At 34.4% G+C, this 24,247-nt stretch overlaps 1 pseudogene; it reads left to right on the top strand.

The window, feature by feature from the left end:
• Positions 1-16,107: 16,107 nt before the first annotated feature.
• Positions 16,108-19,945, top strand: LOC108309847 (annotated as a pseudogene).
• Positions 19,946-24,247: the final 4,302 nt, after the last annotated feature.

Genomic DNA, 24,247 nt, shown 5'->3' with positions numbered 1-24,247 from the left:
TGTGAAAATTGTTCCAGCCTGTCTTCAAGGGGTTGTGTGTATGTGTATATGTATGTGTGTGCACTTGTGTGTTTATGTGAGTGTACATGTGTTCAGAAGCCAAGTAAAAAATAATATGAAATTGCCTCTTCTAGAATGGAAGGAAAAATAACATAATAGATAAAGTAGGGTGACCCTTCATGTTCCAAGTGATGCCTCAGTGGCTAGGATCTAGCTCTTTCTTCTTGCCATAGCTGATTAATTCTAGGGTAGACACCAGAGCTAAGTCTGAATAATGAGATTTGCTGTCACTGGGATTGAAATTTCAACAGAGTCGTCTGGAAGATGGAGGTCATAAGAACTTTGTAATGTTTCTGGAGGGTAATAGTCAACACAGCCTTAGCCACACTGAGTTTACTCCAACCCTAGAAAAAGATGGATCACATTTTTAGCCCAGCCTTTCTCATCTGAATTATCAGCCTAGTAATGCATCTTTCCAAGAACCTAGGACTTATATAAATCTGCTCCTAGCTGAAAAGTAGAGTGAAGTGTTGTCTGAACTCTGATAATAAAAATAGATCGGAGATGGATGGGTCAAAAGTACAGAATAAATCCAGTCTAATACTATTTTCTCTTATAGTTTTTGAATTTATTTTACATAAGATTAATGACTTTCTGATTTTTTAAATATTATCTATCTTGGGTCACCTTTTGATCTAGTTTTTCTTTACCCAGCAAATTTCTAAACTCGTGATGGTTAGCTGTCTAAAAGCTGTTGAATTCCAAATCTCCATGTATTCACCTGTAGCAAATAATTAAGCCTGATCTCAAATCATACTCTGCTCTTTATAACTGGGTATTCTTAAAATACCCATCTAAAATTTTCATTTTTAGTGATAAGAAAATTTAAATCCTTGAAATTTCTTCAGAGTATAACTCATACTCTCTACTCTAATTTTGCATTTTACCAATTGGGGAAATTGTGGGGATATAAATAGAAGAATTGGGTAAATTATTAGATTTGTACAGCAATAAAGGCATTGTGGGAACATTTCAGAGCAGTTTGAAGGGATGGGATTCTCTAAATCATATGAATCCTCCTAGACATCTTTATGTCAATTATCAGAATTTTCTTAATTTGCTATTTGTATCATGTCTTTCATATAAAATAATTAGTGAGTCGTGAAAATTAATTGATATTGTAGTTAAGCCAGTGATGGAATCAATATCTGCATTTGACTTTTAGCAGCATTAGCTCCATCGCTATAAGGGGTAGGAGATTTTTGTTTGTTTGTTTGCTTTTAGCATGGTTAACATACAGTACTCAAGTATCAATCTGATCTTTGAGGTAAGATTTTCAAGACTTGCTTTTAGCATACTTTCACTTTAAACTACTCGATGCCATTGGACGTAGCAAAGATACTACTATGGCTGATAATTTTTTCATCCATTGTTACTTCTCTGGTAACCACAGTCAATAAGTTGATTGGCTAATTTGCTGCATTGTGGTATTTTTCCATCCTGGAAAGTGAGAGAGTATCTCAACGATTTTTGCTTCACATCAACCTAATAAAAATTCCAAAAAGTTAAATGTCTCTGAGGATCTGTGGCCCTTGCCCTACTCCTAGCATCTACTTATGTATTTTTTTAGGTGTTTATGATTGCAACCATAGACATGATTGTGGTAGTGCCTTCTGATCCTATGTTCCAATAGATTGGCCATCACTACATGGTTATGTTGCATATACTGTGGACCCAATAATATGTATTTTCATTACTTTACAACCTGTTGACAACATAGCAACATGGCACTGTAGGCATAATGCAAAATTATACATAGAGCTTGTGCATTAGATCCAAGTGATGTGACTTGCCATATGATTTTTGCATCATAAAAGGTCATTTTTCTGTAATTTCAGGGCCACAAAGTTGATGGTATTAGAAGCCTGTAAGTCCCTTCTTGTGGCTTCCTGTGACCTTTCACAATCTGAGGCCTAAGTAAAATATCTTCTTCACCAACCTAAGAATACTATCCTTAACAAACTGGAGAGTCTTGAAAACTACCACTCATCCCAAATCTTCTACCTTTGTATCTCCTAGTATTTCCTCTTGAGAATACGTCTTCTGTATTTTTTATAATAAATTGTAACCTCTATAAGAATGCTATGTCAGAATTGTTTTACTCCCAATCTCTATCTCACTAAAGGATTGATTCACAAACTTTGATTCACATGATTTTTTTTATTGCATTTTAGGTTTTGGGGTACATGTTAAGAATATGCAAGATTGTTGCATAGGTACACACATGGCAGTGTGATTTTCTGCCTTCCTCCCCTCCACTATATCTGGCATTTCTCCTCATGCTATTTCTCCCCAACTCCCCACTCCCCACTGTCCCTCCGCTATTTCCCCCCAACAGACCCCAGTGTGTGATTCTCCCCTCCCTGTGTCCATGTGTTCTCATTGTTTAACACCCACCTATGAGTGAGAACATGCGGTGTTTGATTTCCTGTTCTTGTGTCAGTTTGCTGAGAATGATGGATTCACATGATTTTTTAAAAAGAGTGCTTTTTGGAAGGAAAATGGTATAGTTTACAATTAAATAGCTGGACAACCAGGTCTCAGAAAGAGCAGAAAATACAACGTAGACAATGAGAAAATTCATTGGTTAATGTGGCTTCTATAGCATTAGTTTTATCTAGCACCTCAAAACTTTCTTCAAGAAATTTCCTTTCTTCTATATCTCCTTCGTGTATCATGTCTCATTCTAAAGTTGACTTCTTTTGTTGTGTCATAGGATAGCATTCATAAGCTCCTAAAGCTACAGTCTTATTTACAGAGAGAGAGAGTGTGTGAGAGAGAGAAATTTCTGCTTTAATCACTGAATAAAAGTCCTGAGCTTTCCTGGAATTGGACTAATTTAGCACTTGTTCATTCATAGAACGTCAAATAGTAACTAACTGACCTAGGCATTAATATGCTGCATGCATTTAAAATAATATCTCAAAAAAGTAAGCATGTATATATACACATAACTTTGCTATAAGTTTTACTGATGTATATAGTCAATAATAATGTATTTTATACTTTCATGTTGCTGAAAGAGTTGCTTTTAAGTGTCTTCACAAATAAATGATAAGCATGTGAAGTAATATATGTGTTAAACTAGATTTAGTCATTCTAAAATGTAACCATGCTGCAAAACATTATGCTATATATCATAAATACATATAATATTAGTTAGAACAATTAAATAATAAAAGCAAAGTCTTCCAAAAACACAAAACATTTTTATTTATGTAAAATATATTTAGTTCTCAATTTATAAAATAATAGAATATGCTATACTTTCACTATAAATTCCATATGATCAATTAATTCTCATTGAAAACATGTGCCAAACTCTTTTTTTTTTCTTTTGAGATGGAGTCTAGCTCTGTTGCCCAGGCTGGAGTGCCATGGCATCATCTCTACTCACTGCAACCTCTGCCTCTGTGTTCAAGAGATTCTTCTGCCTCGTCCTCCCAAGTAGCTGAGACTCAGGCACACCACCACACCCAGCTAATTTTTTCTATTTTTTAGTAGAGAAGGGGTTTCACCATGTTGGCCAGGCTCGTCTTGAACTCCTGGCCTCAGGTGATCCACCCACCTGGCCTCCCAAAGTGCTGGGATTACAGGCACGAGTCACTGTGCCCAAACCAGTCACCATGCCAGACTAGCCATTTGCCAAACTCTTTGAATCTGCAGCTAACCTGTTATTGTAATTAAACCATGATTTGAAAATATCCTAATTGTTGGGAAATCCCATTGCTTCTTGCATTGGTAATGTGAGAGAATGATTTGCTCATTTGGACAATAATTTTTAAAAAACAGAAATATATATATTATTTGGCTACCAATGCAATGTCACTGCCTCCAGAGTTAGGAAAAGGTGTGCAGTAGCATACTTTTATACAGTATTATCTTCTTCTTTTTTTCAATGTTAGACTAAGTATAAATAATTTCAAGGTCATAAGTACTATAAAATTTAGTAAAATAATATTTTTAAAAGTGTGAATTAGTATATTTTTGCTTTAATATATTTTAGTTATAAGTTTGTATAATTTAATTTTTTAATAATGGCTGTGTTTAGTAACTAAGTTGCAAACTTTCAAGAAATTTAGCCATTGGCTCTCATGAGCTGGTATGAGCCAGCTCCAGTGTACTCTAGGCTGAGGTCCAGGTTATATCCTCACCCCAAACTCAGAAACTGTGGCATGGAGGTGGATTATGCTTTTGGGTTTAGCAAATTAAGGTAAATCTTGAACTAGGGGTCAGATTATATCATCCAAACCACATGAATAGAACATTAGGATACTGTTAAGAAGGGGAAAACTGATGCTGGGGAGGCAAGCAAAAATGTCACCAATGGGAGCTGAGGCATCCCTGGGGACTGTTATAGCAGGAACTTGAGGGTCTTTGCTAAAGTGCTGCCATGCCATGGCATAACTCAGCTCGTGTGTGTGTGTGTTTATGTATGTAGAGAGATAGACAGAGAAAGAGAAAGGGAGAGAGAGAGAAAAAAAGATTTATTGTAGGAAATTGTCTCACATTTTTATGGAGACTGAGAAGTCCAGACTCAGGAGACCCAGTGGTATTGTTCCAAATGAAGTCTGAGTCTGAAGGCAGGAGGAGACCAATGTCTCAGTTTGAAGACAGTCAGGGAGTGGGATATTATTTCTTACTGAGACATTTATTCTGTTCTATTTAGGTCTTCAAAACATGGGATGGGGCCCACTGCATTGGGGGTGGAGTGGGGTGATCTGCTTTACTCAGTCTACCCATTTAAAGGTTAATCTCATCCCGATACATCTAAGAATGATGTCATATGACCCAGTCAAGTTGACACATAAAATTAACCATCACAAGGAGATTGTATAGCTCTGTTCAACTTTATAATTCCAGGGAGAAAAATATGTTTGACAAAATTATACTTAATGGGTGAAAGCTGCAAGCATTCCCCTCAAGAACTGGAGCAAGACAGGAGGCCTTCTTTCATCACTCCTATTCAACATAGTACTAGAAGTCCTTGCCAGAGCAATCAGGCAAGAGGCAGAAATATAAGGCATCCAATAAAAAGAAGGCAAATTATCTCTCTCCACTGACAGTAAGATTCTATACCTAGAAAATCCTAAAGACTGCACCAAAAGTCTCCTGGAACCAATAAACAAGTTCAGTAGAGTTTCAGGATACAAAATTAGCATAAAACTATCAGTAGCATTTCTATAAAACAATAACATTCAAGCTGAGCACTAAATCAAGAATGCAATCTCATTTACAATAGCTTCAGAAAAAAAAATTACTTAGAGTACATCTAACCAAGGAGTTGAACAATCTCTACAAGAAGAATTACAAACCACTGTTTAAAGAAATCACAGATGACACAAACAAATGGAAAAGCATTCCATGCTCATGGTTGAAAGAATCAATATCATTAAAATGACTGAACTGCACAAAGCAATCTATAGACTCAATGCTATTCCTATCAAGCCCACCAAAGTTATCTTTCACAGAACTACAGAAACTATTCTAAAATTCATATAGAACCAAAAAAGAGCCTGAACAGCCAGAGCTTTTCTAACAAAAGGCCAAAATCAGCACGAGCTATTTTTGAGAGCTTGAATAGCCAGAGCTTTCCTAACAAAAGGAACAAAGATGTAGCATCACATTACCTGACTTCAAACTATGCTATAACACATAACCAAAGCAGCATAGTACTGGTACAAAAACAAAGACACGTTGACCAACAGAACAGAATGGAGAACCCAGAAATAAAGCCACACAGCTGCAGCCATCTGATCTTCAACAAAGTTGACAAAAACAAGCAATGGAAAAAGGACTCCCTATTCAATAAATGGCATTGTGATAGCTGACTAGCCATATGTGGAAGAATGAAACTGAACCACTATCTCTTACTATATGCAAAATTTAACTCAAGATGAATTAAATATCTAAATGTAAGATCTCAAATAATAAGAATGCTAGAAGAAGCTATGAAATACTATTCTGGACATCAGTCTTAGGAAAGTATTTATGATCAAGCCCTCAAAAGCAAATGCAGCAAAAACAAAACTTGACGAGTGGGACTTCATAAACTCAACAGCCTCTGCACAACAAAAGAAACTATCAACAGGGTAAACAGCCAACCTATAGAATTGAAGAAAATACTTACAAACAAGGCATGTGACAAAGGTCTGCTATTGAGAATCTAAAAGGAACTTAATTCAAGAAGCATAGAGCGAGTAACTGCATTACAATTTAGGCAAAATACATGAATAGATAACTCTCAAAAGACAGACAAGTGGCCAAGAAGCATATGGAAAAATACTCAACATCACTAATCATCAGAGAAATGTAAGTCAAAACCACAGTGAGATATAGCCTCATACAAGTCAGAATGGCTATTATTAAAAAGCCAAATAACAGATGCTGGTGAGGCTGCAGAGAAAAGGGAACATGATTCACTGTTGGTGGGAATGTTAATTAGTGCAGCTACTATGAAAAACTGTTAGGAGATTTTTCCAAGGATCTACAACAGAGCTATCATTTCACCCAGCCATCATATTACTGGGCATAATACCCGATGGAAAATAAATTCTCCTACCAAAGAGACACATGCACTAAAATATTCATCACAGTACTATTCACAATAGCAAAGACATAGAATCAAATTAGGTGCCCATCAGTGGTGAATTGAATAAAGAAAATGTGGTACATATACACCATGGAATACTATGTAGCCATAAAAGAGAATGAAATGATATCCTTTGCAGCAACATGGGTGCAGCTGGAAGCCATTATTCTAAGCAAATTAGCACAGGAACAGAAAACCAAATACCTCATGTTCTCACTTATTGTAAGTGGGAACTAAACACTGGATACTCATGGACATAAAAATGGCAACAACAGACAGTAGAGACTATTAGAGGAGGTAGGAAAGAAGAAGGGCAAGAGTTGAAAAACTAGAATAACTGATAGGTACTATGCTTACTACCAGGGTGATGACAGCAAGCATATCCCAAACCTCAGCAACACTCAATATGCCCAGGTAACAAGCCTGCAAATATAGACCCTGAATCTGAAATAAAAGTTGAATTTATATAAGCAACAACAAAATAATATGGTTGATCCAGCTTAGAACACTAGGAATCCACATTGTCTTAAAGTTGCTAGATGGAACTGAAGTAGGCCAAAATAATTCTAATCCATATTTGGCGTAATATAATTATCTCATTTTAATTCAAATAGTTGATAATATATTTCCAATTTTAAACAAATAAAATCTAAAAGAATTGTATTTTGGAAGTCAAATAATAATGGCATCATGGGTAGGAATTTAAGGGACTATTTATCACTTTTGCTCTTAGATTTACAAAGTTGCCCAAAAAAAGAAAGAGGAAAAAATGAATAAAGCAGTCTGATTGCTTGTGTGTGTGTATTAATTGGATTAGTTTTGACTACCGCTAACAAAAAAACCCATACAACAATGGTTTTAATAAGGATGAGAAGTATATTTCTTTATCAAGAGTTTGGAGGAAGGCTGTTGAAGGATGCTATGATGCTACACAGTGTCGGAAAACCACATTACTTTTCCCTTTTCTCTCTGTAAAGACCACGGTTCCCAATATGAACATGTGGCAAGAGATGAATGCTTCAGTTCTAACATTGTACCCTCATTCCAGCCAGTCAAAAGTGCATGTTCCAGGAATTGTATACTATTTTTTTTTGTTTGTTTACATTTCATTGCCAGGACTCATAGGTCTACCTCCTTTCCATATTGCTACAAGGTAGGCTGTGAAATGTGGCTTCTGTTCTGGGATACCATGGTCCAACTACATATTAGAGGGAAATCTATGAATTTGGAAGAAAGGAGAATATTAGGAGTGAAGTATCCATTTCTGAAATGCCACAGAATTCCACTGGCTTTTTTTTAAACAAAAACGATTTTGCCCAGTATTAAATATAGTCTTACCTGCCAGGTGCAGTGGATAGCACCTGTAATCCCAGCACTTTGAGAGGCTGAGGCGGGCGGATCACTTGAGGTCAGGAGTCTGAGACCAACCTGGCCAACATGGTGAAACCTGCTCTCTACTAAAAATACAAAAATGAGTCCGGCATGGTGGTGCGCGCCTGTATTCCTAGCTACTCAGGTGGCTGAGGCATGAGAATTGCTTGAGCCCGGGAGGCAGAAGTTGCAGAGAGCCGAGATCACACCACTGCACTCCAGCCTGGGCAACAGAGACTCTGTTTCACACACACACAATATATATATATATATATAATATTATATGTTATATATATATTATATATATACACAATATATTTATAATATACATAAGACATATGTATGTGTATGTATGTATATATATGTGTGTATATATATATATATATATTTTTTTTTTTTCTTACTATCAAGAGTCTGCAGAGTCTGCAAGAGTCTGGCTTCTGAAAAATATTTGCTGATATAATGGTTCTTAAAAAAAATTTAAGGTTCAAACTACTAGCAATTTTTAAAAATACCTGGGGTTTAAAATTTTTAGGTAAATATATTTATTTTAAAAGAAAAATTTATTTTACACTTACGAATGGAAAACCCATCGTCACTTCCTATAATAGAGAGTAACCATACACATGAATAAAATGTAAGCAATTCTAGGTTTTCTGGCTTGTCCAGATGCCAGTTTTATTCTACAGAGTTTGGAAAAATCCTTTTTTTGCTTTGTGTGGCTTTACTTCATTCAATTCTTCTCTTATTTTTCTTTCTCATCATCTTTCTTCACTTTTTCAATATTGATCAACTGTTTTCAATTTATAATATATTTAACATTTTGAATAAAATAATACTATTTATTTTATGTGTATTAAAAACAGAAAATATTAAGACATCTCTAAACCCATCACACAACTAAGAACTCAGTATTACCAATAACTTTACTCTTGTCCTGTGTCCTTCACATCCCATTGCTCTGCCACTCCCCTGGAGCAGTCTCTAAACTGAATTTTCTGTTTATCCTCCCTTGAATGTTTCTGATACAATAAGTCCTCACTTAACTTTGTTGGTAGGTTTTTTGAAACTACAACTTTAAGCAAAATGTTGTATAATGAAACCAATTTTATCTAGGGTAATTTAACTAAACAAGTTCCATGACATTTCTGGTCACAAAAATGTCACCAAACTTCCTAATAAAGACTCCAAACACTTCTAATATTAAACATAGAAATAAATATGAGCTCTACATACATTTAAGAAATATTAATAAGAACAAGTAAGATAATCATTTACCCAATTTTTGGTAGATAAGTGAGTGATGACAATGGGTTAAATCAAGAAAGCTATGTTTGCAAAGAAAGATTTTAAGGATTACCCCTATAACCACATAGTTCAAACAACACAATAATGAATATGGGAGGCTCGCTCAGCACTTTTGTACCATATAATTTATTGTTATGCATTTGTATGATAATTGTATATCTTGCAGATTTTTATTTTGCAATAATTTATATTAATTTATTCATTCATTTTCCAGCCAGCTTATTCTAGTTCTGGGTCAAGGATGACCAAAGCCTATCCCAGAAGCTCAGGGGATAGGATGGAAACCAACCCTGGACAGGATGCCATCCCATTGCAGGGTGCACACGTACATACACACACTCCTACTCATTCATACTGGGACAATTTGGACATGCTAAGTCACTTAACTGTGCACATCTTTGGAATGTGGGAATAAACTGTAGGACACTAGAAAACCTACAGACATGGAGAAAAAACACAGACCTGGAGAAAACTTGCAAACTCCTCACAGTGGCCCTGCCAAGAGTGGAATTTTTTTCTCATCAAGTTTAAACTAAGCAACATTGCACAAAATAATGTTATTCAAGGCACTGCTATAATTTCATTACGTACTCAAGTATCCCTAAACAGTATTGTTTGTTTTTTTATTTTTAGTTTTCCTATTATCTAGTGTAATGTATTTGCACACAAGTTATTGTTTGTATTTTCTGGCCAACCCACTGGGTTTCCTTTGAAAACTTGAAAGAATATCCAGTAATATGCTAGCACATTTGTATCATGGAGAAAAAATATACAGAGGCTATAGTCAAAATAAGCACAATATTTTTAAGCTGAGATTCTATAGCAATTCGCATTTTTGTAAATATTCTTCAATGATATCTGATAATGCTATATATAAACATTTCAACATAAGCTATCTTTAGTTATCAGCTAGCTTTAGTGATTTTAATTCACTATTCAATCATAATAAAGCAGATAGGTATTATGTCTTGTTTCACTATTATCTATTTTTATAATATTTAACAAGCTGGAGTCATATTTTAATATAACATCTTGATATAATTTTGTAAACAAATTATTAAAGACACATAATACTGGAACACATTGGGGGAAAATCCATCAGTGAAAGGAACTATAGCATACATTGGATGAAAAGAAAACCTCTATTTGAGAGTAGATACATGTTCATTCATTCATTTGTTAATTATGTAATTGTTTTTTTGAATCAGCGATATGCTAGATATTGTAATCTGTGTGTGCAGGGTGGCCAAATACATACATGAGCTTCTAGAAGTTTAATAATAGACTCTAAATAGTTTAGCCAAGAAAGATATCTTTGCTTATAAACTGTGAGTAGGGCTGGAAAAATAAAGGAGCAGATAGTCGTATCAGGTAGAAAATGACCAATAAAATGGAAGATAGAAATAAAGTTCCACAAGATGGAAAAGGAAAAATTTATTGTGAAGATTTTGATAGGCAGATAGAATTTGCAAAGATTTTGGCTGAAGATAAGCTTAGAAAGGGAATTTAAGTATAGGAGAAACAAGAAAAATCACAGGCATCCAAAAATGTGGAATTTGTTCAGAGCGTATCATGCAACTCTGTTTGTTGAACACTTAAACATTATTTACTCTGCACCAAATACTGGCCTAGATATTTATTTACTCTTCACTGTCATCATTTCAGGAAGATTCTATTATTTTCCCATATTCAGATGAGGAAATTGAGGCATGGAGAGAACAAGAAACTTGCTTAAATTTACAGGGCTCGGATCAGAGTTTGGTTCTGTAATGAAGGCCCTTGATGATTGGACTCAGTAATTTGGACTTTATTCTATAGGCAATAGGGAGCCATGAAGGCATTTGAGTAGAGATAGAAGATATGTTTAGATCTGTCTTTTAGGGAGATTAGACATGTATCTGGTGGCAGGGCAGATAAAAAAGACTGGGGATGAGGTATCTGTTGAGAAATGATAGAAATGACCCAAAGAGGATCACTATGAACCCTGACCGGATAGATAATGAATAAAGCAGTGGGAAGTCATCCAAGATTCTGATTTCCTCATCTACAGTGTATATTTAGGGTAAAATGAAATAGAAGGCAATGTTTGCAATTCTTTGCATATGAGGTCTGAGTATTAATTATTGATCCTTTCTGCAGTGGGAGATGGGCTCCAGAGGGAGTAATAAACATTAGTGTTTCACAATGTTTGCTAATGTTTGTTAGACATAGATTTTGGAACTGGCACAGACCTTGGTTCACATTGTTTTTAATCCTCACAATACAATAATATGAAACAGGGTTTCTCTGAATTCTATTCATTCTGAGAACAGCATGACTAATTTTGAGGTTTCCACAATACACAAAATACAGAACTGGAATTTAGAGTTCATTCTTCTCTTTAACAATTTGCAGCACTGGGGGCAGTGCCCAGCTCAGAAGGAAAGTTCACAGCCTCAAAATGCTTGATAATATACTTGTGTTTTGAAATAAATATTTCTTTGAAATACAGTCTTCTCAGATTGCCTTGATCTGAATTCTAAAGTACAACAGATTGGAGCATGATTAGACAAATCTTCATTGATTTGTAGTTTACTCACATGATTAGCTTACATGTACAAGTTTCAGTAACTTTATTGCAGAGAAAGAGGAAGCTCAGTTTCCAGAGATTCCCAAGCTTTTCATTTCATCGAGTCTTAGTTACGTTTTCACGGTGTTATAAGACTGAAAGTAATATTTTAGAGTTTCATTTATTAAGCAATGAAGTCTACATAACTTTATAAATACTCAGTCCTAACAACTTGTTAGATATTTAAGGGAAATCATACACATAAGTTACAAAAAATAATATTACATTTAATTTTTAGATAAGCACAACTACTTGCTAGTGATATATATGTATCTAGTGAATACTGCACAACTTCTCATATATTAGATCCAGACTAGACACAGCCAGGACCCCCATTTTATGTGTTCCACATTGTGTTTTTTTACTGGTTACTTGCTTATCATTGTAGCAATCACTGAAAACAAAGCTTTGCAAAGATATGCCATTGAAAGGAATGTAGTATAATCTGCTGTTAAAATTGAACTACTTCAACCTAATGGTTTGCAGTATCTCACAGGTGTTAAGTATCATTGTGTTTCCCTTAAAACTTTAAAATATTCCATGGTTCTGGGTGAATTTTGCAGTTATAATTTAGAACACAATTGCACAGGCAGTGAAACATGAGTAGACACTATTCATCACATTTCAAGAATTTTGACCTGAACGCATTTCAGTTTGCATCCAAACATACAGACTGATTCAAAGCACATATTCCAATCCTAATGTTTTTGTTTCAGATAGATTATCCCTTAGATGCATTTTGTTGCTGTTGAGGAGGACTAAAAGTATGGATTCAAATCAAGTTTCAAATACTTGTTTTACTATTTATTAGTTAGAAGTTTGTCTCTGAGCAAGCTACCTAATAACTTGGAGCCTTAGTTTTTTCATATATAATGTGGAAATAATAATAAGCACATCTCATAGTAGTTGTAAGAATTATAGTAAATATTATACTTTGAGTACCTAATACAATATTTGGCCCCTTTAGGCTGCAGTAAATGTTATTTTCCTTCCTATTTTCTCTATGAAGAGAGATTTTCTCATAAAGTTAATCAAGTTTCTATTTCAAATAACACACATTTAAAATGAGAAATCTTTCTGTAAATACCATGAAGGGCAGTGATTCGTAAATTAGCAAAAAGGAGACTAACACAGATGAGATCATATGTTTAATTTTTGAGGATTTATGCCATTGCAACCATTAGCAATCTCTTCCCTAATAACAGTTATCTCTGTGGCACGTAAGAAGTGAATGGCAGAGAAACAAGGAGAAGTCAAGCAAAAGGTAGCTAGATTTAGAAAATAAGAACAGATGTACCCTATATCAAAAAATGTTCAATATGTTCCCCTCAAAAAAGGTTATAGGAAAAATTATTTTTTTAGTTTTTTTCCCCCAATTTTTGAGAGTCCTATTGCTCAGAATTGTCATTAAGATCAAGAATTCCTAATACATATTTTTTATGTGTATGTTATGTTTGTGCGGCTGAGAGACATCATTGAACCAGTGGATTTTGTCACCCGTTCTATTCCTCTTTCTTTGGATCTGACATATGTAGTTGGGAAAATTATTTCTAGAGAAGAACCTCATTCATCAACATTTCTTAGAGCTATTTGAGATCATTAATAAAGATTTTCTCAATTAACTACTAAATCAGCAATTAAGACAGAGGTCTACTGCAAATAAAGGGATTATTGATTTTAATTCAGTCACATCTAATAATGATGGCCATTAGTCACACACTGTCTTTAACTGTAAACTAAGACTCTCCCTACCAATCAAATATAACAAAAAGATGAAAATTTAGATAGTTTTCAAGTGGTCAAACTGCCAAGACAGTAATGAGATTGTATGGAATAGCATAACATTTTGAAAAAAGTATACATGCTTTAAAACACAATTTTAAAATAACTTGAAGTATACATAAGCTAAATTAAAACTGATCAGGCATGTAATACATGAGCACATTTATTTGCAGGACCACATGAAATTACAGTAATGGAAAGGCAGCATGATATATAAGTATTACAACTGCACCCTACACTTGCATAGAGCTGCATATATGCCAGAACACTTTTTAATTAGTCAATATAATAATGTAAGAATGCCAAAAGTAGAGTACAATAACCTAGTGAATTACTTTAAATTTATTAAAATAAAATATAGAATTTAAAAAATCTAGATATGTTCATTTTAGTTTAACAGGCTATGTAAAGTCTCATGAGAATTGAAAAAGCCTACAACCCACCACCTTTACCTTTTTTTTTTTTTTTTTTTTTTTTTACCAGGTGGCAACATTTTCTTTAGCATTTTTTAATGTTGGCCGAAGCTCCAGTATTAGCCATGTGATGAGTGAGTTTTGGCAGTCTAGAAAAGATAGTACTAGTTCTACAGGGTGAGATAACAATTTTTCTTAAAATTTTTCCTTGCTCATGACTAACTACATGTAGACCTTGTTTAAATTAAGAATTTCAAGCTTCATGCTAATTTGTATGACTGATAGCAGCGTTTACTCAAAGTGCAGCTTCTGTTTTTGTCTTTATCAAATGCTGCTCTGTCTAGTTGGCTTTTTCATGATTGCAAATCTGAAGGAGTATTTTTTTTTCTGTCCTAGAAAGTATGACTACAAATATGAATAAGTATTTTGTGTGTGTGTGTCAAAGCAAAAATTGCACCGGACAAAGTTAAATAAGTAAAGACAACTTTATTCAAGACCATTACAATTGAAAAGCAAGACCATAATACAATCTGAACTCAACTTTGCTGAAACAAGGGGTGAGAGAGTTTTAAGCACTGGAGTAAGAGGGAAAATATAGGCTATTTGTGTTGGCTAATTGGCTTTACCCTAAGGAAAAGTAAACTTTCTTTTATCTATGTGACAGGAGGTAGTTTTACAACTGGGAGCAAACCACCCACTCAGGAAGTTAGGCTCCTATGTTCTTACAGAGACCTGGAGGTAAAACTTTATCTTCCTTTATGATTACATATCAAAGGGATGACTCCTGGATCCTTGAGAAAGACAATCCTGAGTTGTGAAACTGGTGAAAAGCTTTTAGAAGGATTTACATCTCAAAGGGACAGATAAAGGATTTACAAATAAAAGTTTTCTGAAGTAAATGCTCTAAGAAAAGGGAGGTCAAGGAGCCTAGCTAGAGTGAAGAAAGAGCCTGTCTAAAGCTTAATCATTTGGGAGGAACTTCAAGCCCATCTTAATCACAAGAATTAACAGAGATTCAGTTGTGAAAACCGATGAGAACCCTATAATAATAGCAAATGGTTGGGATGCTTTTCAGAAGTTATCCGAGTGTTTAATCTTACTAGAGTTTATTATGATTGTGATGATGTACTCATTAGGTGCGTTTAAGAAATCACCATGAACCCTATTTATAAAGTGAAAGTGTATTGTGTCGATGTGCATGTGAGTCAGACCTCTCATTGATTCCCACCCCCCCACAGAAATGTGAGAAAAATATGAAAAATTTTTTCATTGCAAGTGTTTCCATAATCTTTATTTTGTTAATCTGACACAAAATGTGCCATATATGTATTTCAAATCCTTGTTGACCATCATTTTGTGGTGGGCTGTTATGATGTACGGTGAACCTCTATAACACTCTATTTCAGGCTTTCAGTTAATTCTGTAAATTATCACTGGAGTATAATAAAATTAACCTAGAATTTCAGGTGGGAAAAATAAGTCGGAAATTGTGGGTAGATTTATATCTTTGTCAAAAAGACTTTTCTAACATTTAGAATGTTCCAAAGGTAGAATTGATTGGCTGGGGAGGTAGATAACTCTCTGTTAATTGGAGTATTAGAATTGAAACTTTATATAAGATATAATCAAAAGAATCAATGAATTGATTAAAAACAGAATAATTGATATCTAAGGCCCTCTTTTTAACTTCACAGTATTTAGATTTGCCATCTGTCCAGCCAAAATCGTTACCACTTTCTTATTCAGTAATTATTCCTCAAATGATAGTTATAATTCATTTGAATTCCCATGTTTTTGTTTCTTTGAGAGAGAATCTATGAGAGAATATTAAATGTAGTATTATGCCTTAAATTTCTTTGTCCTAAACACAGGAAAACAAAAACAAAAGTCTTCTAGCTCTCTAATGGTCCAAATTAACATGCAGTTGAAAAAAAGTTATAATTAGTAAGTAATGTAAAGCAATAGAAACTTTGATGGCCTTTAGCTTCCTGAAGAAAATTTTCATAACTGAAATTATCACTGGTTTGTATATACAAAGTTTCTGCCAATAATTTGGCAGTGGTTAGTATTTTAAAAGTCTATCTAAGGGTTTTGTGTTGTATTTTTAATATTTTCCTTTCCTGGGATAATTTGGCTGAATAAAAATTATAGTGAAATATTCAGAAAAAGTTAAAAAATTCAGTCAATTGTCTGGTACATTGTCTTTCTAGTGAAAAGAACTGTGGAGTTTTCAAATATTCATGTGAGCACAAATTTCATTTTCCCATACAATTTTACTGCATGCAGACTCCTTCCAAAGACTGTACAGGAATGAGTCTGTTCCTTTCTTTTTTTCAAGAGTAGAATTTTCATTTCCTTTACTAGCCATTTTTGGCAGATAATAATCATTTGGCATATTTTTATGATGCTTTGTATCACTTACTCTAGACATAGCCATTTCCCTTTGAGAAGCTTTTTAAAGAGAGCATTTGACAACTACTTAAAAATGATTGAATGATATGCTCAACATTTATTCATTATCCATTTTATTTTTGCTTAACAAAGAAATGCATTGAAGATAAACTTATGGTTCAAAAGGAACTCCAGGAGAAACAATTACTTTGGCACAAAAACTAATTTTCACTTCTTGAATTAATTGATTTGGGAATCAGCAAACTGGAACTACAATTTTAAGTCCTAAGACATAATGCACATGCATTATACAGAAAATCTTGCCCTGAAGCTTATAGTTAATGAAATAAACTATTGAAAAAAAAAATGTAGCTTTGGAAAATGTTTTAAATGTAGTGTTGTGTTCCAATTCTTCTTTCAGTAAACTTTTTAATCTGTCAGGTTGAGAAGATTGTGATTGATTTTGAAACTGTCACTCTGATAGAATAAAGCCACTTCAGAAAAGAAGAGATTGTCAAGGGGAAACAAATACCAAAGCACTAGCTGATTTGACATGCAGAGTATTTGTATCATATATGAAGTTGTAAAGAATTCCCATATAGCCTAACTAAATATATTTCATGATTTGTATTACTGCACAAACATTTGTTCCTGCTACTTGTTTTTATTAGATATTGTAAGTTCATGATCCATAGGCTGCATTTAATGTTTTGTTCAGTCTGCATATTTTTGTTTTTCTTTGTTCTTTTTCTGAATTTTAAAATGTGTAAAAATTATATTTATTTAACTATCTAGATGTCTGATATTTCTTGAAAATTCAAAACTCTATGTTGGGCCTCCTGCCTCACATGGTATTCATATGCCCATTTATTTATATATATATCTTTCCAATTAGTGAACAAATGTTTATTAAAAACTAATTCTATGCCAGGCACTAATGTAGGTATTAGAAATATAAAAGGTCTCTGTTCTCCTGAAGCTTTTATATTGATAGAGAGGGAATGCACTTTTCCAGTTCATTACAAATAGCATCTCTCTTTATTCATGTGTTTCCTTGGCTTAAATTTTTAATTCCTAGTCTATATACTTGGAATGAAAGATGACATAAAGTGAATGCTAAAGCAATTTTTAAGCTAACGTTTTTAGTTTGCCTTGAGGATTTTTTAAGATTAAAATCTGATACCTTAAATTGTATGACTAAAATTATAATTTAAAAACTGGCAAAGAGTGTAAGTACTTACCATGACTAACTAAAATGTCAGTTAACTATAGTCAGCTCTAATTTTTTCCTCATTTTCTGTTTATCAAACATTATAGAGCATTAATTATGCACTATAAAATATTTTAGGTACCGAATTACTTACATGATAAGACATGACTCCTCTTAGTGTGAAATAAACAAATTTAACACAATGTGATAGACTCTGATAGAGTTTACAAAGTACAATTCATAATATTAAAAAAACAAAGCCAAATGTTTCCTGGGAATCCAAGGAAGGTCTCACGGAAGAAGGGACATTTTATTGTTTCTGAAAGAAGATGACGAAAATGAAAAGTAGTCATTTTCGAGGAATATAAGACCCAAGAAACAGAATGTACAAACCATGAAAGCATAGGTCTCATAATGTAAAAAACTGATAGCCTTAAGATTTACTTAGTCTATGGTTCTGACTTACTTCCCAACAAATCTTTCTCTGGATTTGTTAATACTGTGTTACTAAATGGGTGAGCTGTCAGTCTCCTCTGCCAACATCAGCTTAGCTTAAGTGTACTTGTCAAAAAGAAAGGTTTTTGGGTTCATCTGAGACCTACTGAAACAGAGCACATTTGCATTTTTTGAAAGAATCCTCTTTGATATTTACAACAATAGTCTAGTATAATATATTTTCCCTTAGAGTTAACAAGGAAACAAGAAGTGTTCTACAAAAATAGTAGAGTTTTTTTTCCCCCAGTGAGTTTGCTGCCAGAAAACAAATGTTCTGAAAGCTACACCAAGAGCCAAAATGGGAATGAACACACTCATATCAACATTGTCGTCACTGGACACGTAAATTGGGCAAGTCCACCACTGCTCGCCATCTGATCTACAAACACTGTGGTATGAACAAAAGAGCCCTTGAAAAATTTGAGAAGGAAGCTGCAGAGTTGGGAAAGGGCTCGTCCAAGTATGCCTGGCTCTTCGATAAACTGAAAGCTGAACATGAATGTGGTATCAGCATTGGTATCTCCCTGCAAAAATTTGAGACCGGCAAATACCACATGGCTATCATTGATTCCTCAGGACACAGAGACTTTGTCAAAACCGTGATTACAGGGACATCTCATGCTGACTGTGCTGTCCTGATTGTTGCTGCTAGTGTTGGTGAATTTGAAGCTGCTATCTCCAAGAATGGGCAGACCCATGAGCATGCCCTTCTGGCTTACACACTGAGTGGGAAACAACTAATTGTTGGTGTTAACAAAATGGATCCCACTGAGCCACCCTACAGCCAGAAGAAATACAAGGAAATCGTTGATGAAGTCAGCACTTGCATTAAGAAAATTAACTACAACCCCACACAGTAGCATTTGTGCTAATTTCTGGTTGGAATGGTGACAATATGCTGGAGCCAAGTACTAACATGCCTCAGTTCAAGGGATGGAAAGTCACTCATAAAGATGGCAATGCCAGTGAAACCACACTACTTGAGGCTCAGGACTGCATCCTACCACCAGCTTGTCCAGCTGACAAGCCCTTGTCCCTGCCTCTCCAGGATGTCTACAAAATTAGTGATATTGGTACTGTGCCTATTGGAGGAGTGGAGATAGCTTTTTCAAACCTGGTATGGCGACCACCTTTGCTCCAGTTAATGTTACAACTGAAGTAAAGTCTGTTGAAATGTGCCACGAAGCTTTGAGTGACTCTCTTCCTGGGAACAATGTGGCCTTCAATGTCAAGAATGTGCCTGTCAAAAATGTTCATCATGGCAATGTTGCTGGTGACAAAAAAATGATCCACCATTGGAAGCAGCTGACTTCACTGCTCAGGTGATTATCCTGAACCATCCAGGCCAAATCAATGCTGGCTATTCCCCTGTACTGGACTGCCACACAGCTCACATTGCATGCAAGTTTGTTGAGCTGAAAGAAAAGATTGATTGCCATTCTGGTAAGAAGCTGAAAGATGGCCCTGAATTCTTGAAGTCTGGCGATATTGCCATCAGTTGATATGGTTCCTGGAAAGCCCATGTGTGTTGGGAGCTTCTCAGACTCTCCTCCTTTGGGTTGCCTTGCTATTCATGATATGAGACAGAGAGTTACCATGGGTGTCATCAAAGCAGTGGACAAGAAGGCTGCTGGAGCTGGCAAGGTCACCAAGTCTGCCTAGAAAGTCCAGAAGGCTAAATGAATATTATCCCTAACACTTGCCACCCCAGTCTTAATCAGTGTTGGAGGAATGGTCTCAGAACTGTTTGGCAATTTAAGGCCATTTAAATTTAATAGTAAAAGACTGGTTAATTCATTAATGATAACAATGCCTCAAGAAACCTTTGGAGGGAAAGAAGAATGTTTTGTGGACCACTTTTGTTTTTCTTGGGGGGGGGGGGCATGTGGCAGTTTTAAGTTGTTAGTTTTTAAAATCTGTACTNTTTTTTTTTTTTTTTTTTTTTTTTGGAGACAGGGTCTCACTCTGTTGCCCAGGCTGGAGTGCAGTGGGGCATGATCTCAGCTCAATGCAACCTTTACCTCCTGGGTTTTGTGAATCTCCTCCCTCAGCCTCTCTAGTAACTGTGACTACAGACACCTGCCACCATGTCTGCCTAATTTTTTTGTATTTTTCATATAGATGGGGTTTCACCATGTTGGCCTGGCTGGTCTCAAACTCCTTACCTCAGATGATCCACCAGCTCAGCCTCCTAAAGTGCTGGGATTACAGGCGTGAGCCACGCTGTCCAGCCTAAAATCAGTACTTTATAACGGAAACAACTTGACCAAAAATCTGTCACAGAATTTTGAGACCTGTTACAACAAAGTTTATTGAAAGAAAAAATAGTAGAAACCTAAACATTTAAGTAATTGCTTATTGTAAACTATACATAATTGATTCCTGATTTATCAAAAAGTGTGTGCCCAGTTTTTAAGTCAACAGTTTGGAACTCAGAATTTCGTACAGAAATTGCGTTGTACATAGTGATTAATTCATAGTCCATCAAAGGAATACGCATACCCTTCACTCAAGTACCAAAAGAATCTACCCTCCATTTGCCACACTCCTTTAAGGGCAGTGATTTAGAGTTTTGACTTGGTCTTGCAAAATGACCCTGAAGCAGGTCTTAACTTGCCATTCTGTTCTGCATTCCACTTAAAACACAAGGTAAATGGTATAGTAAAATGTCTGAAGATACATTGGAAAGAAATTAGAGAAGTGTAATCAAAGGGGATAAAAATGGCAGAAAGGTTATAGTGGCCTCTAGCTCATCTATTGCTTTGGGGTTTTGATGGTTCAGAACTATTGGGACAGGAGAGATGGTCCACTAAAGCTGTGCTGTCCAATTTGGTAGCCACCAGATACATGTGGCTATTTAAATTTAAATTAATTAAAATTAAGTGCAACTAAAATACATTTCCTCAGTTGCACTGGTCACATTTTAACTACTCAGTGGCTACATTTGCTTTTGTGACTACCATACTGAACAGCAGAGATACAGAACATTTTCATCACTGTAAAAGATATATTAGGTAACGAGGCACATAGTAAGTATTTTAGGCTTAGTGAGCCATGATCTGTGTCTCATATTCCCCCTTGTTCATAATAAAAAATGTTAAAAACATTGTTAACTCATGAATTGTACAATACAAATGTAGAGACTGGACATAGTTGGTTAACCCCTGCTCTGGAACACCTCATTCCTTTCCTCTAACAAATAGCATGTTAGGAGGTCAGAGGTAAGTTCATGATTACAAAGGTTTTCTTGATCCTAAAATAGGTACTTATGCCTCACATTGAAATTTCAGCAAGAATAGAGGCATGATCCTTTCTACCTCTGCTAAGAACTATGATTGGGACTTTAGATTTCCTCTATTGTGCCATGGTGAAAAGGGTCATATTTTTAATCTCAGTGCTCATGGATGGTGGGTACCTGAGAAAATGTATTACAGTGTGATTGCTTTGGAAGCATCAGTCTTTTTTCTTATGGCATTTTCACATGAATAAATTACCAAAAATGCATATTGATGAAAGATTCACATGCTCTTTTACAGTATCATTATAATTAATCTGAAAAGACATTCTCTATTTAATGTAATGAAGTAGAACGTTTTATAGGGTACTTATGCTCATTTCAAAAAGATATTTTATCTGTATAGTGATAGTTGAAATTTATGTATATATTTTGCATTAAAAAATGTGATCATTTGCTACTTTTTTATTGCTAAAATTAAAATTATTTTATATTTCTCCTTTAGCTATCATCACCAGTAATAGTAATTTTGAAGCTTCTAATCTTAATTTTGCTTAAAAAGAGTTAAGGAAAATTTATAACTATTGTCTGAAATATTTATGCATTCAACAATATTTGTTAAATATGAACTATGCGCCAAACACTATGCTAATAAGTAGTACAGTATTTTATAATATATATATATTATATAATATATATATATATATATTAGTTTGGAGCATAAAATAAATATATATATAAAATATATATATATTATATATATTACATATAATATATATATAATATATATATTATATATATATATATTAGTTTGGAGCATAAAATAATTCAGTTGTGATTTGACTTATCTCGATAACACATTATATGTTTGTGAAGTGCTTAAGCATATCGGCTTTTTGTCATTCACTGCATAGTTTATTCCTCACAAAAATCTCATGGGGAAGATGCTATTACTACACCCATTTTAGAAATGAGGGACATTTGCTTACTTCTACCAGGATTATCTTTTCTACTGCTATATGATCCAGAAAAATTCAATAATATATGTGAAAACATCAAGCGGTACCTAGTTCATGGTAAAAACTCAAGTATTAAAACAAAACAGTATGATAGTAGAATATAGTAGTTAGGACTATGGGCTCTGGAATCAGACTGTGGTTTCAAATGCACTCCAATGCCAAAACCAGAAAATGACATTAAAAGACAGGAAACTACAAACCAATATCTCCTATGGATATAAATGCCACTATCCTCAGCAAAATATTAGCAGATAAAATATTAGCAAATAAAATAAAATGCAAAAGTCCTCAGCAAAATATCAGCAAATAAAATAAAAATAGTTATACATTATGACCAAGTGGGAATTATCCTAAGTATGCAAGACTGGTTTGACATTTGAAAATTAATTAATGTAATCTATCACATTAACAAGTTAAAGAAGAAAAATCACGTAATCGTATCAATAGATGTAGAAAAAGTATTTGGAAAAAAATCGAACACATTTATGGTAAAAACTCTCTACAAACTAGAAATATTGGTGGTCTTCAATTTGATAAAGAACATTTACAAAAAACTATGGCTAGCATCACACTTAATGGTGACAAACTAGAAACTTTCTCTCTAAGATCAGGAGTAAAGCAAGAATATCTCTTCTCACTACTCATATTCTGCACTATACCGGAAGTCCCAGCTAATGCACTAAAACAACAAAAAGAAAGCAAAGAATAAAGGAAGTAAAAAGTGCACAAATTGGGAAGGAAAAAATAATCACAATTCATAGATTTTATTGTTTATATAGAAAATCCCAAAGAATCAACAAAACAAGCCCTGGAACTTATAAGTGATTACAGAAAATTGGCAGGATACAAGCTGATATGGTTTAGCTGTATCCCCGCCAAATTTCAGCTTGAATTCTATCTCAGAATTCCCACATGCTCTGGAAGGGACCCTGTGGGAGGTAATTGAATCATGGAGGCTGGTCTTTCCCATGCTATTCTTGCTTATGAGGGGTTTCTGCTTTTGCATCTCTCTCATTTTCTCTTGCTACCACCATGTAAGAAGAGCCTTTCACCTCCCACCGTGACTCTGAGGCCTCCCAACCATGTGGAACTGTAAGTCCAATTAAATATTTTTGTTAATATACAAAAGTCAGTTGCTTTCCTATATGTCAGCAGTGAACAACTGCATTTGAAATACACAAAATCATTTATATGAAAATTAGAAAAGCACAAAATATTTTTCCAAAAATGAAATACTTAGGTATAAATTCTCAAACTCTTACAAGAAAATCAGACAATTTAAATAAATGGAAATATTCCATGTTAATGTCAAGAAATAGTTGATATTGGTAAGATGTCAGTTCTTCCTACCTTAATCTATAAATTCAATGCAATCCCAATCAAAATCTTAGAAAATTATTTTGTGTATATAGACAAACTGATTTGAAAATTGAAACAGAAATGCAAAAGACAAAGAATAACCAAAATGATATCAAAGGGAAGTAGTTGGTGGGTTGATACTACCTGATTTCAAGACTACTATAATGGTATAGCAAGTAATAGAGACAATGTGATATTGGTGAAATAGATGAATAGAGAATTGAGGACCCTAGTCTGTATGACAAAATAGAGAAACTAGAAATAGACCCATTGAATACAAATGAGGTCAACTGATCTTTAACAAAAGAGCAAACACAATTTGATGCAAAAATCATAGTCTTTTCAAAAACTGGTACAGTCTATTCACATGCAAAAAATGAATATAGACTCAAACCTTGTGTTTT

Source organism: Cebus imitator, unplaced genomic scaffold (genome assembly GCF_001604975.1).
Source record: "Cebus imitator isolate Cc_AM_T3 unplaced genomic scaffold, Cebus_imitator-1.0 Scaffold98, whole genome shotgun sequence".
In the NCBI taxonomy this organism is placed as follows: domain Eukaryota; kingdom Metazoa; phylum Chordata; class Mammalia; order Primates; family Cebidae; genus Cebus; species Cebus imitator.
The sequence above is the reverse complement of the archived record's forward strand: the minus strand, read 5'-3'. Positions and strand labels throughout refer to the sequence as shown.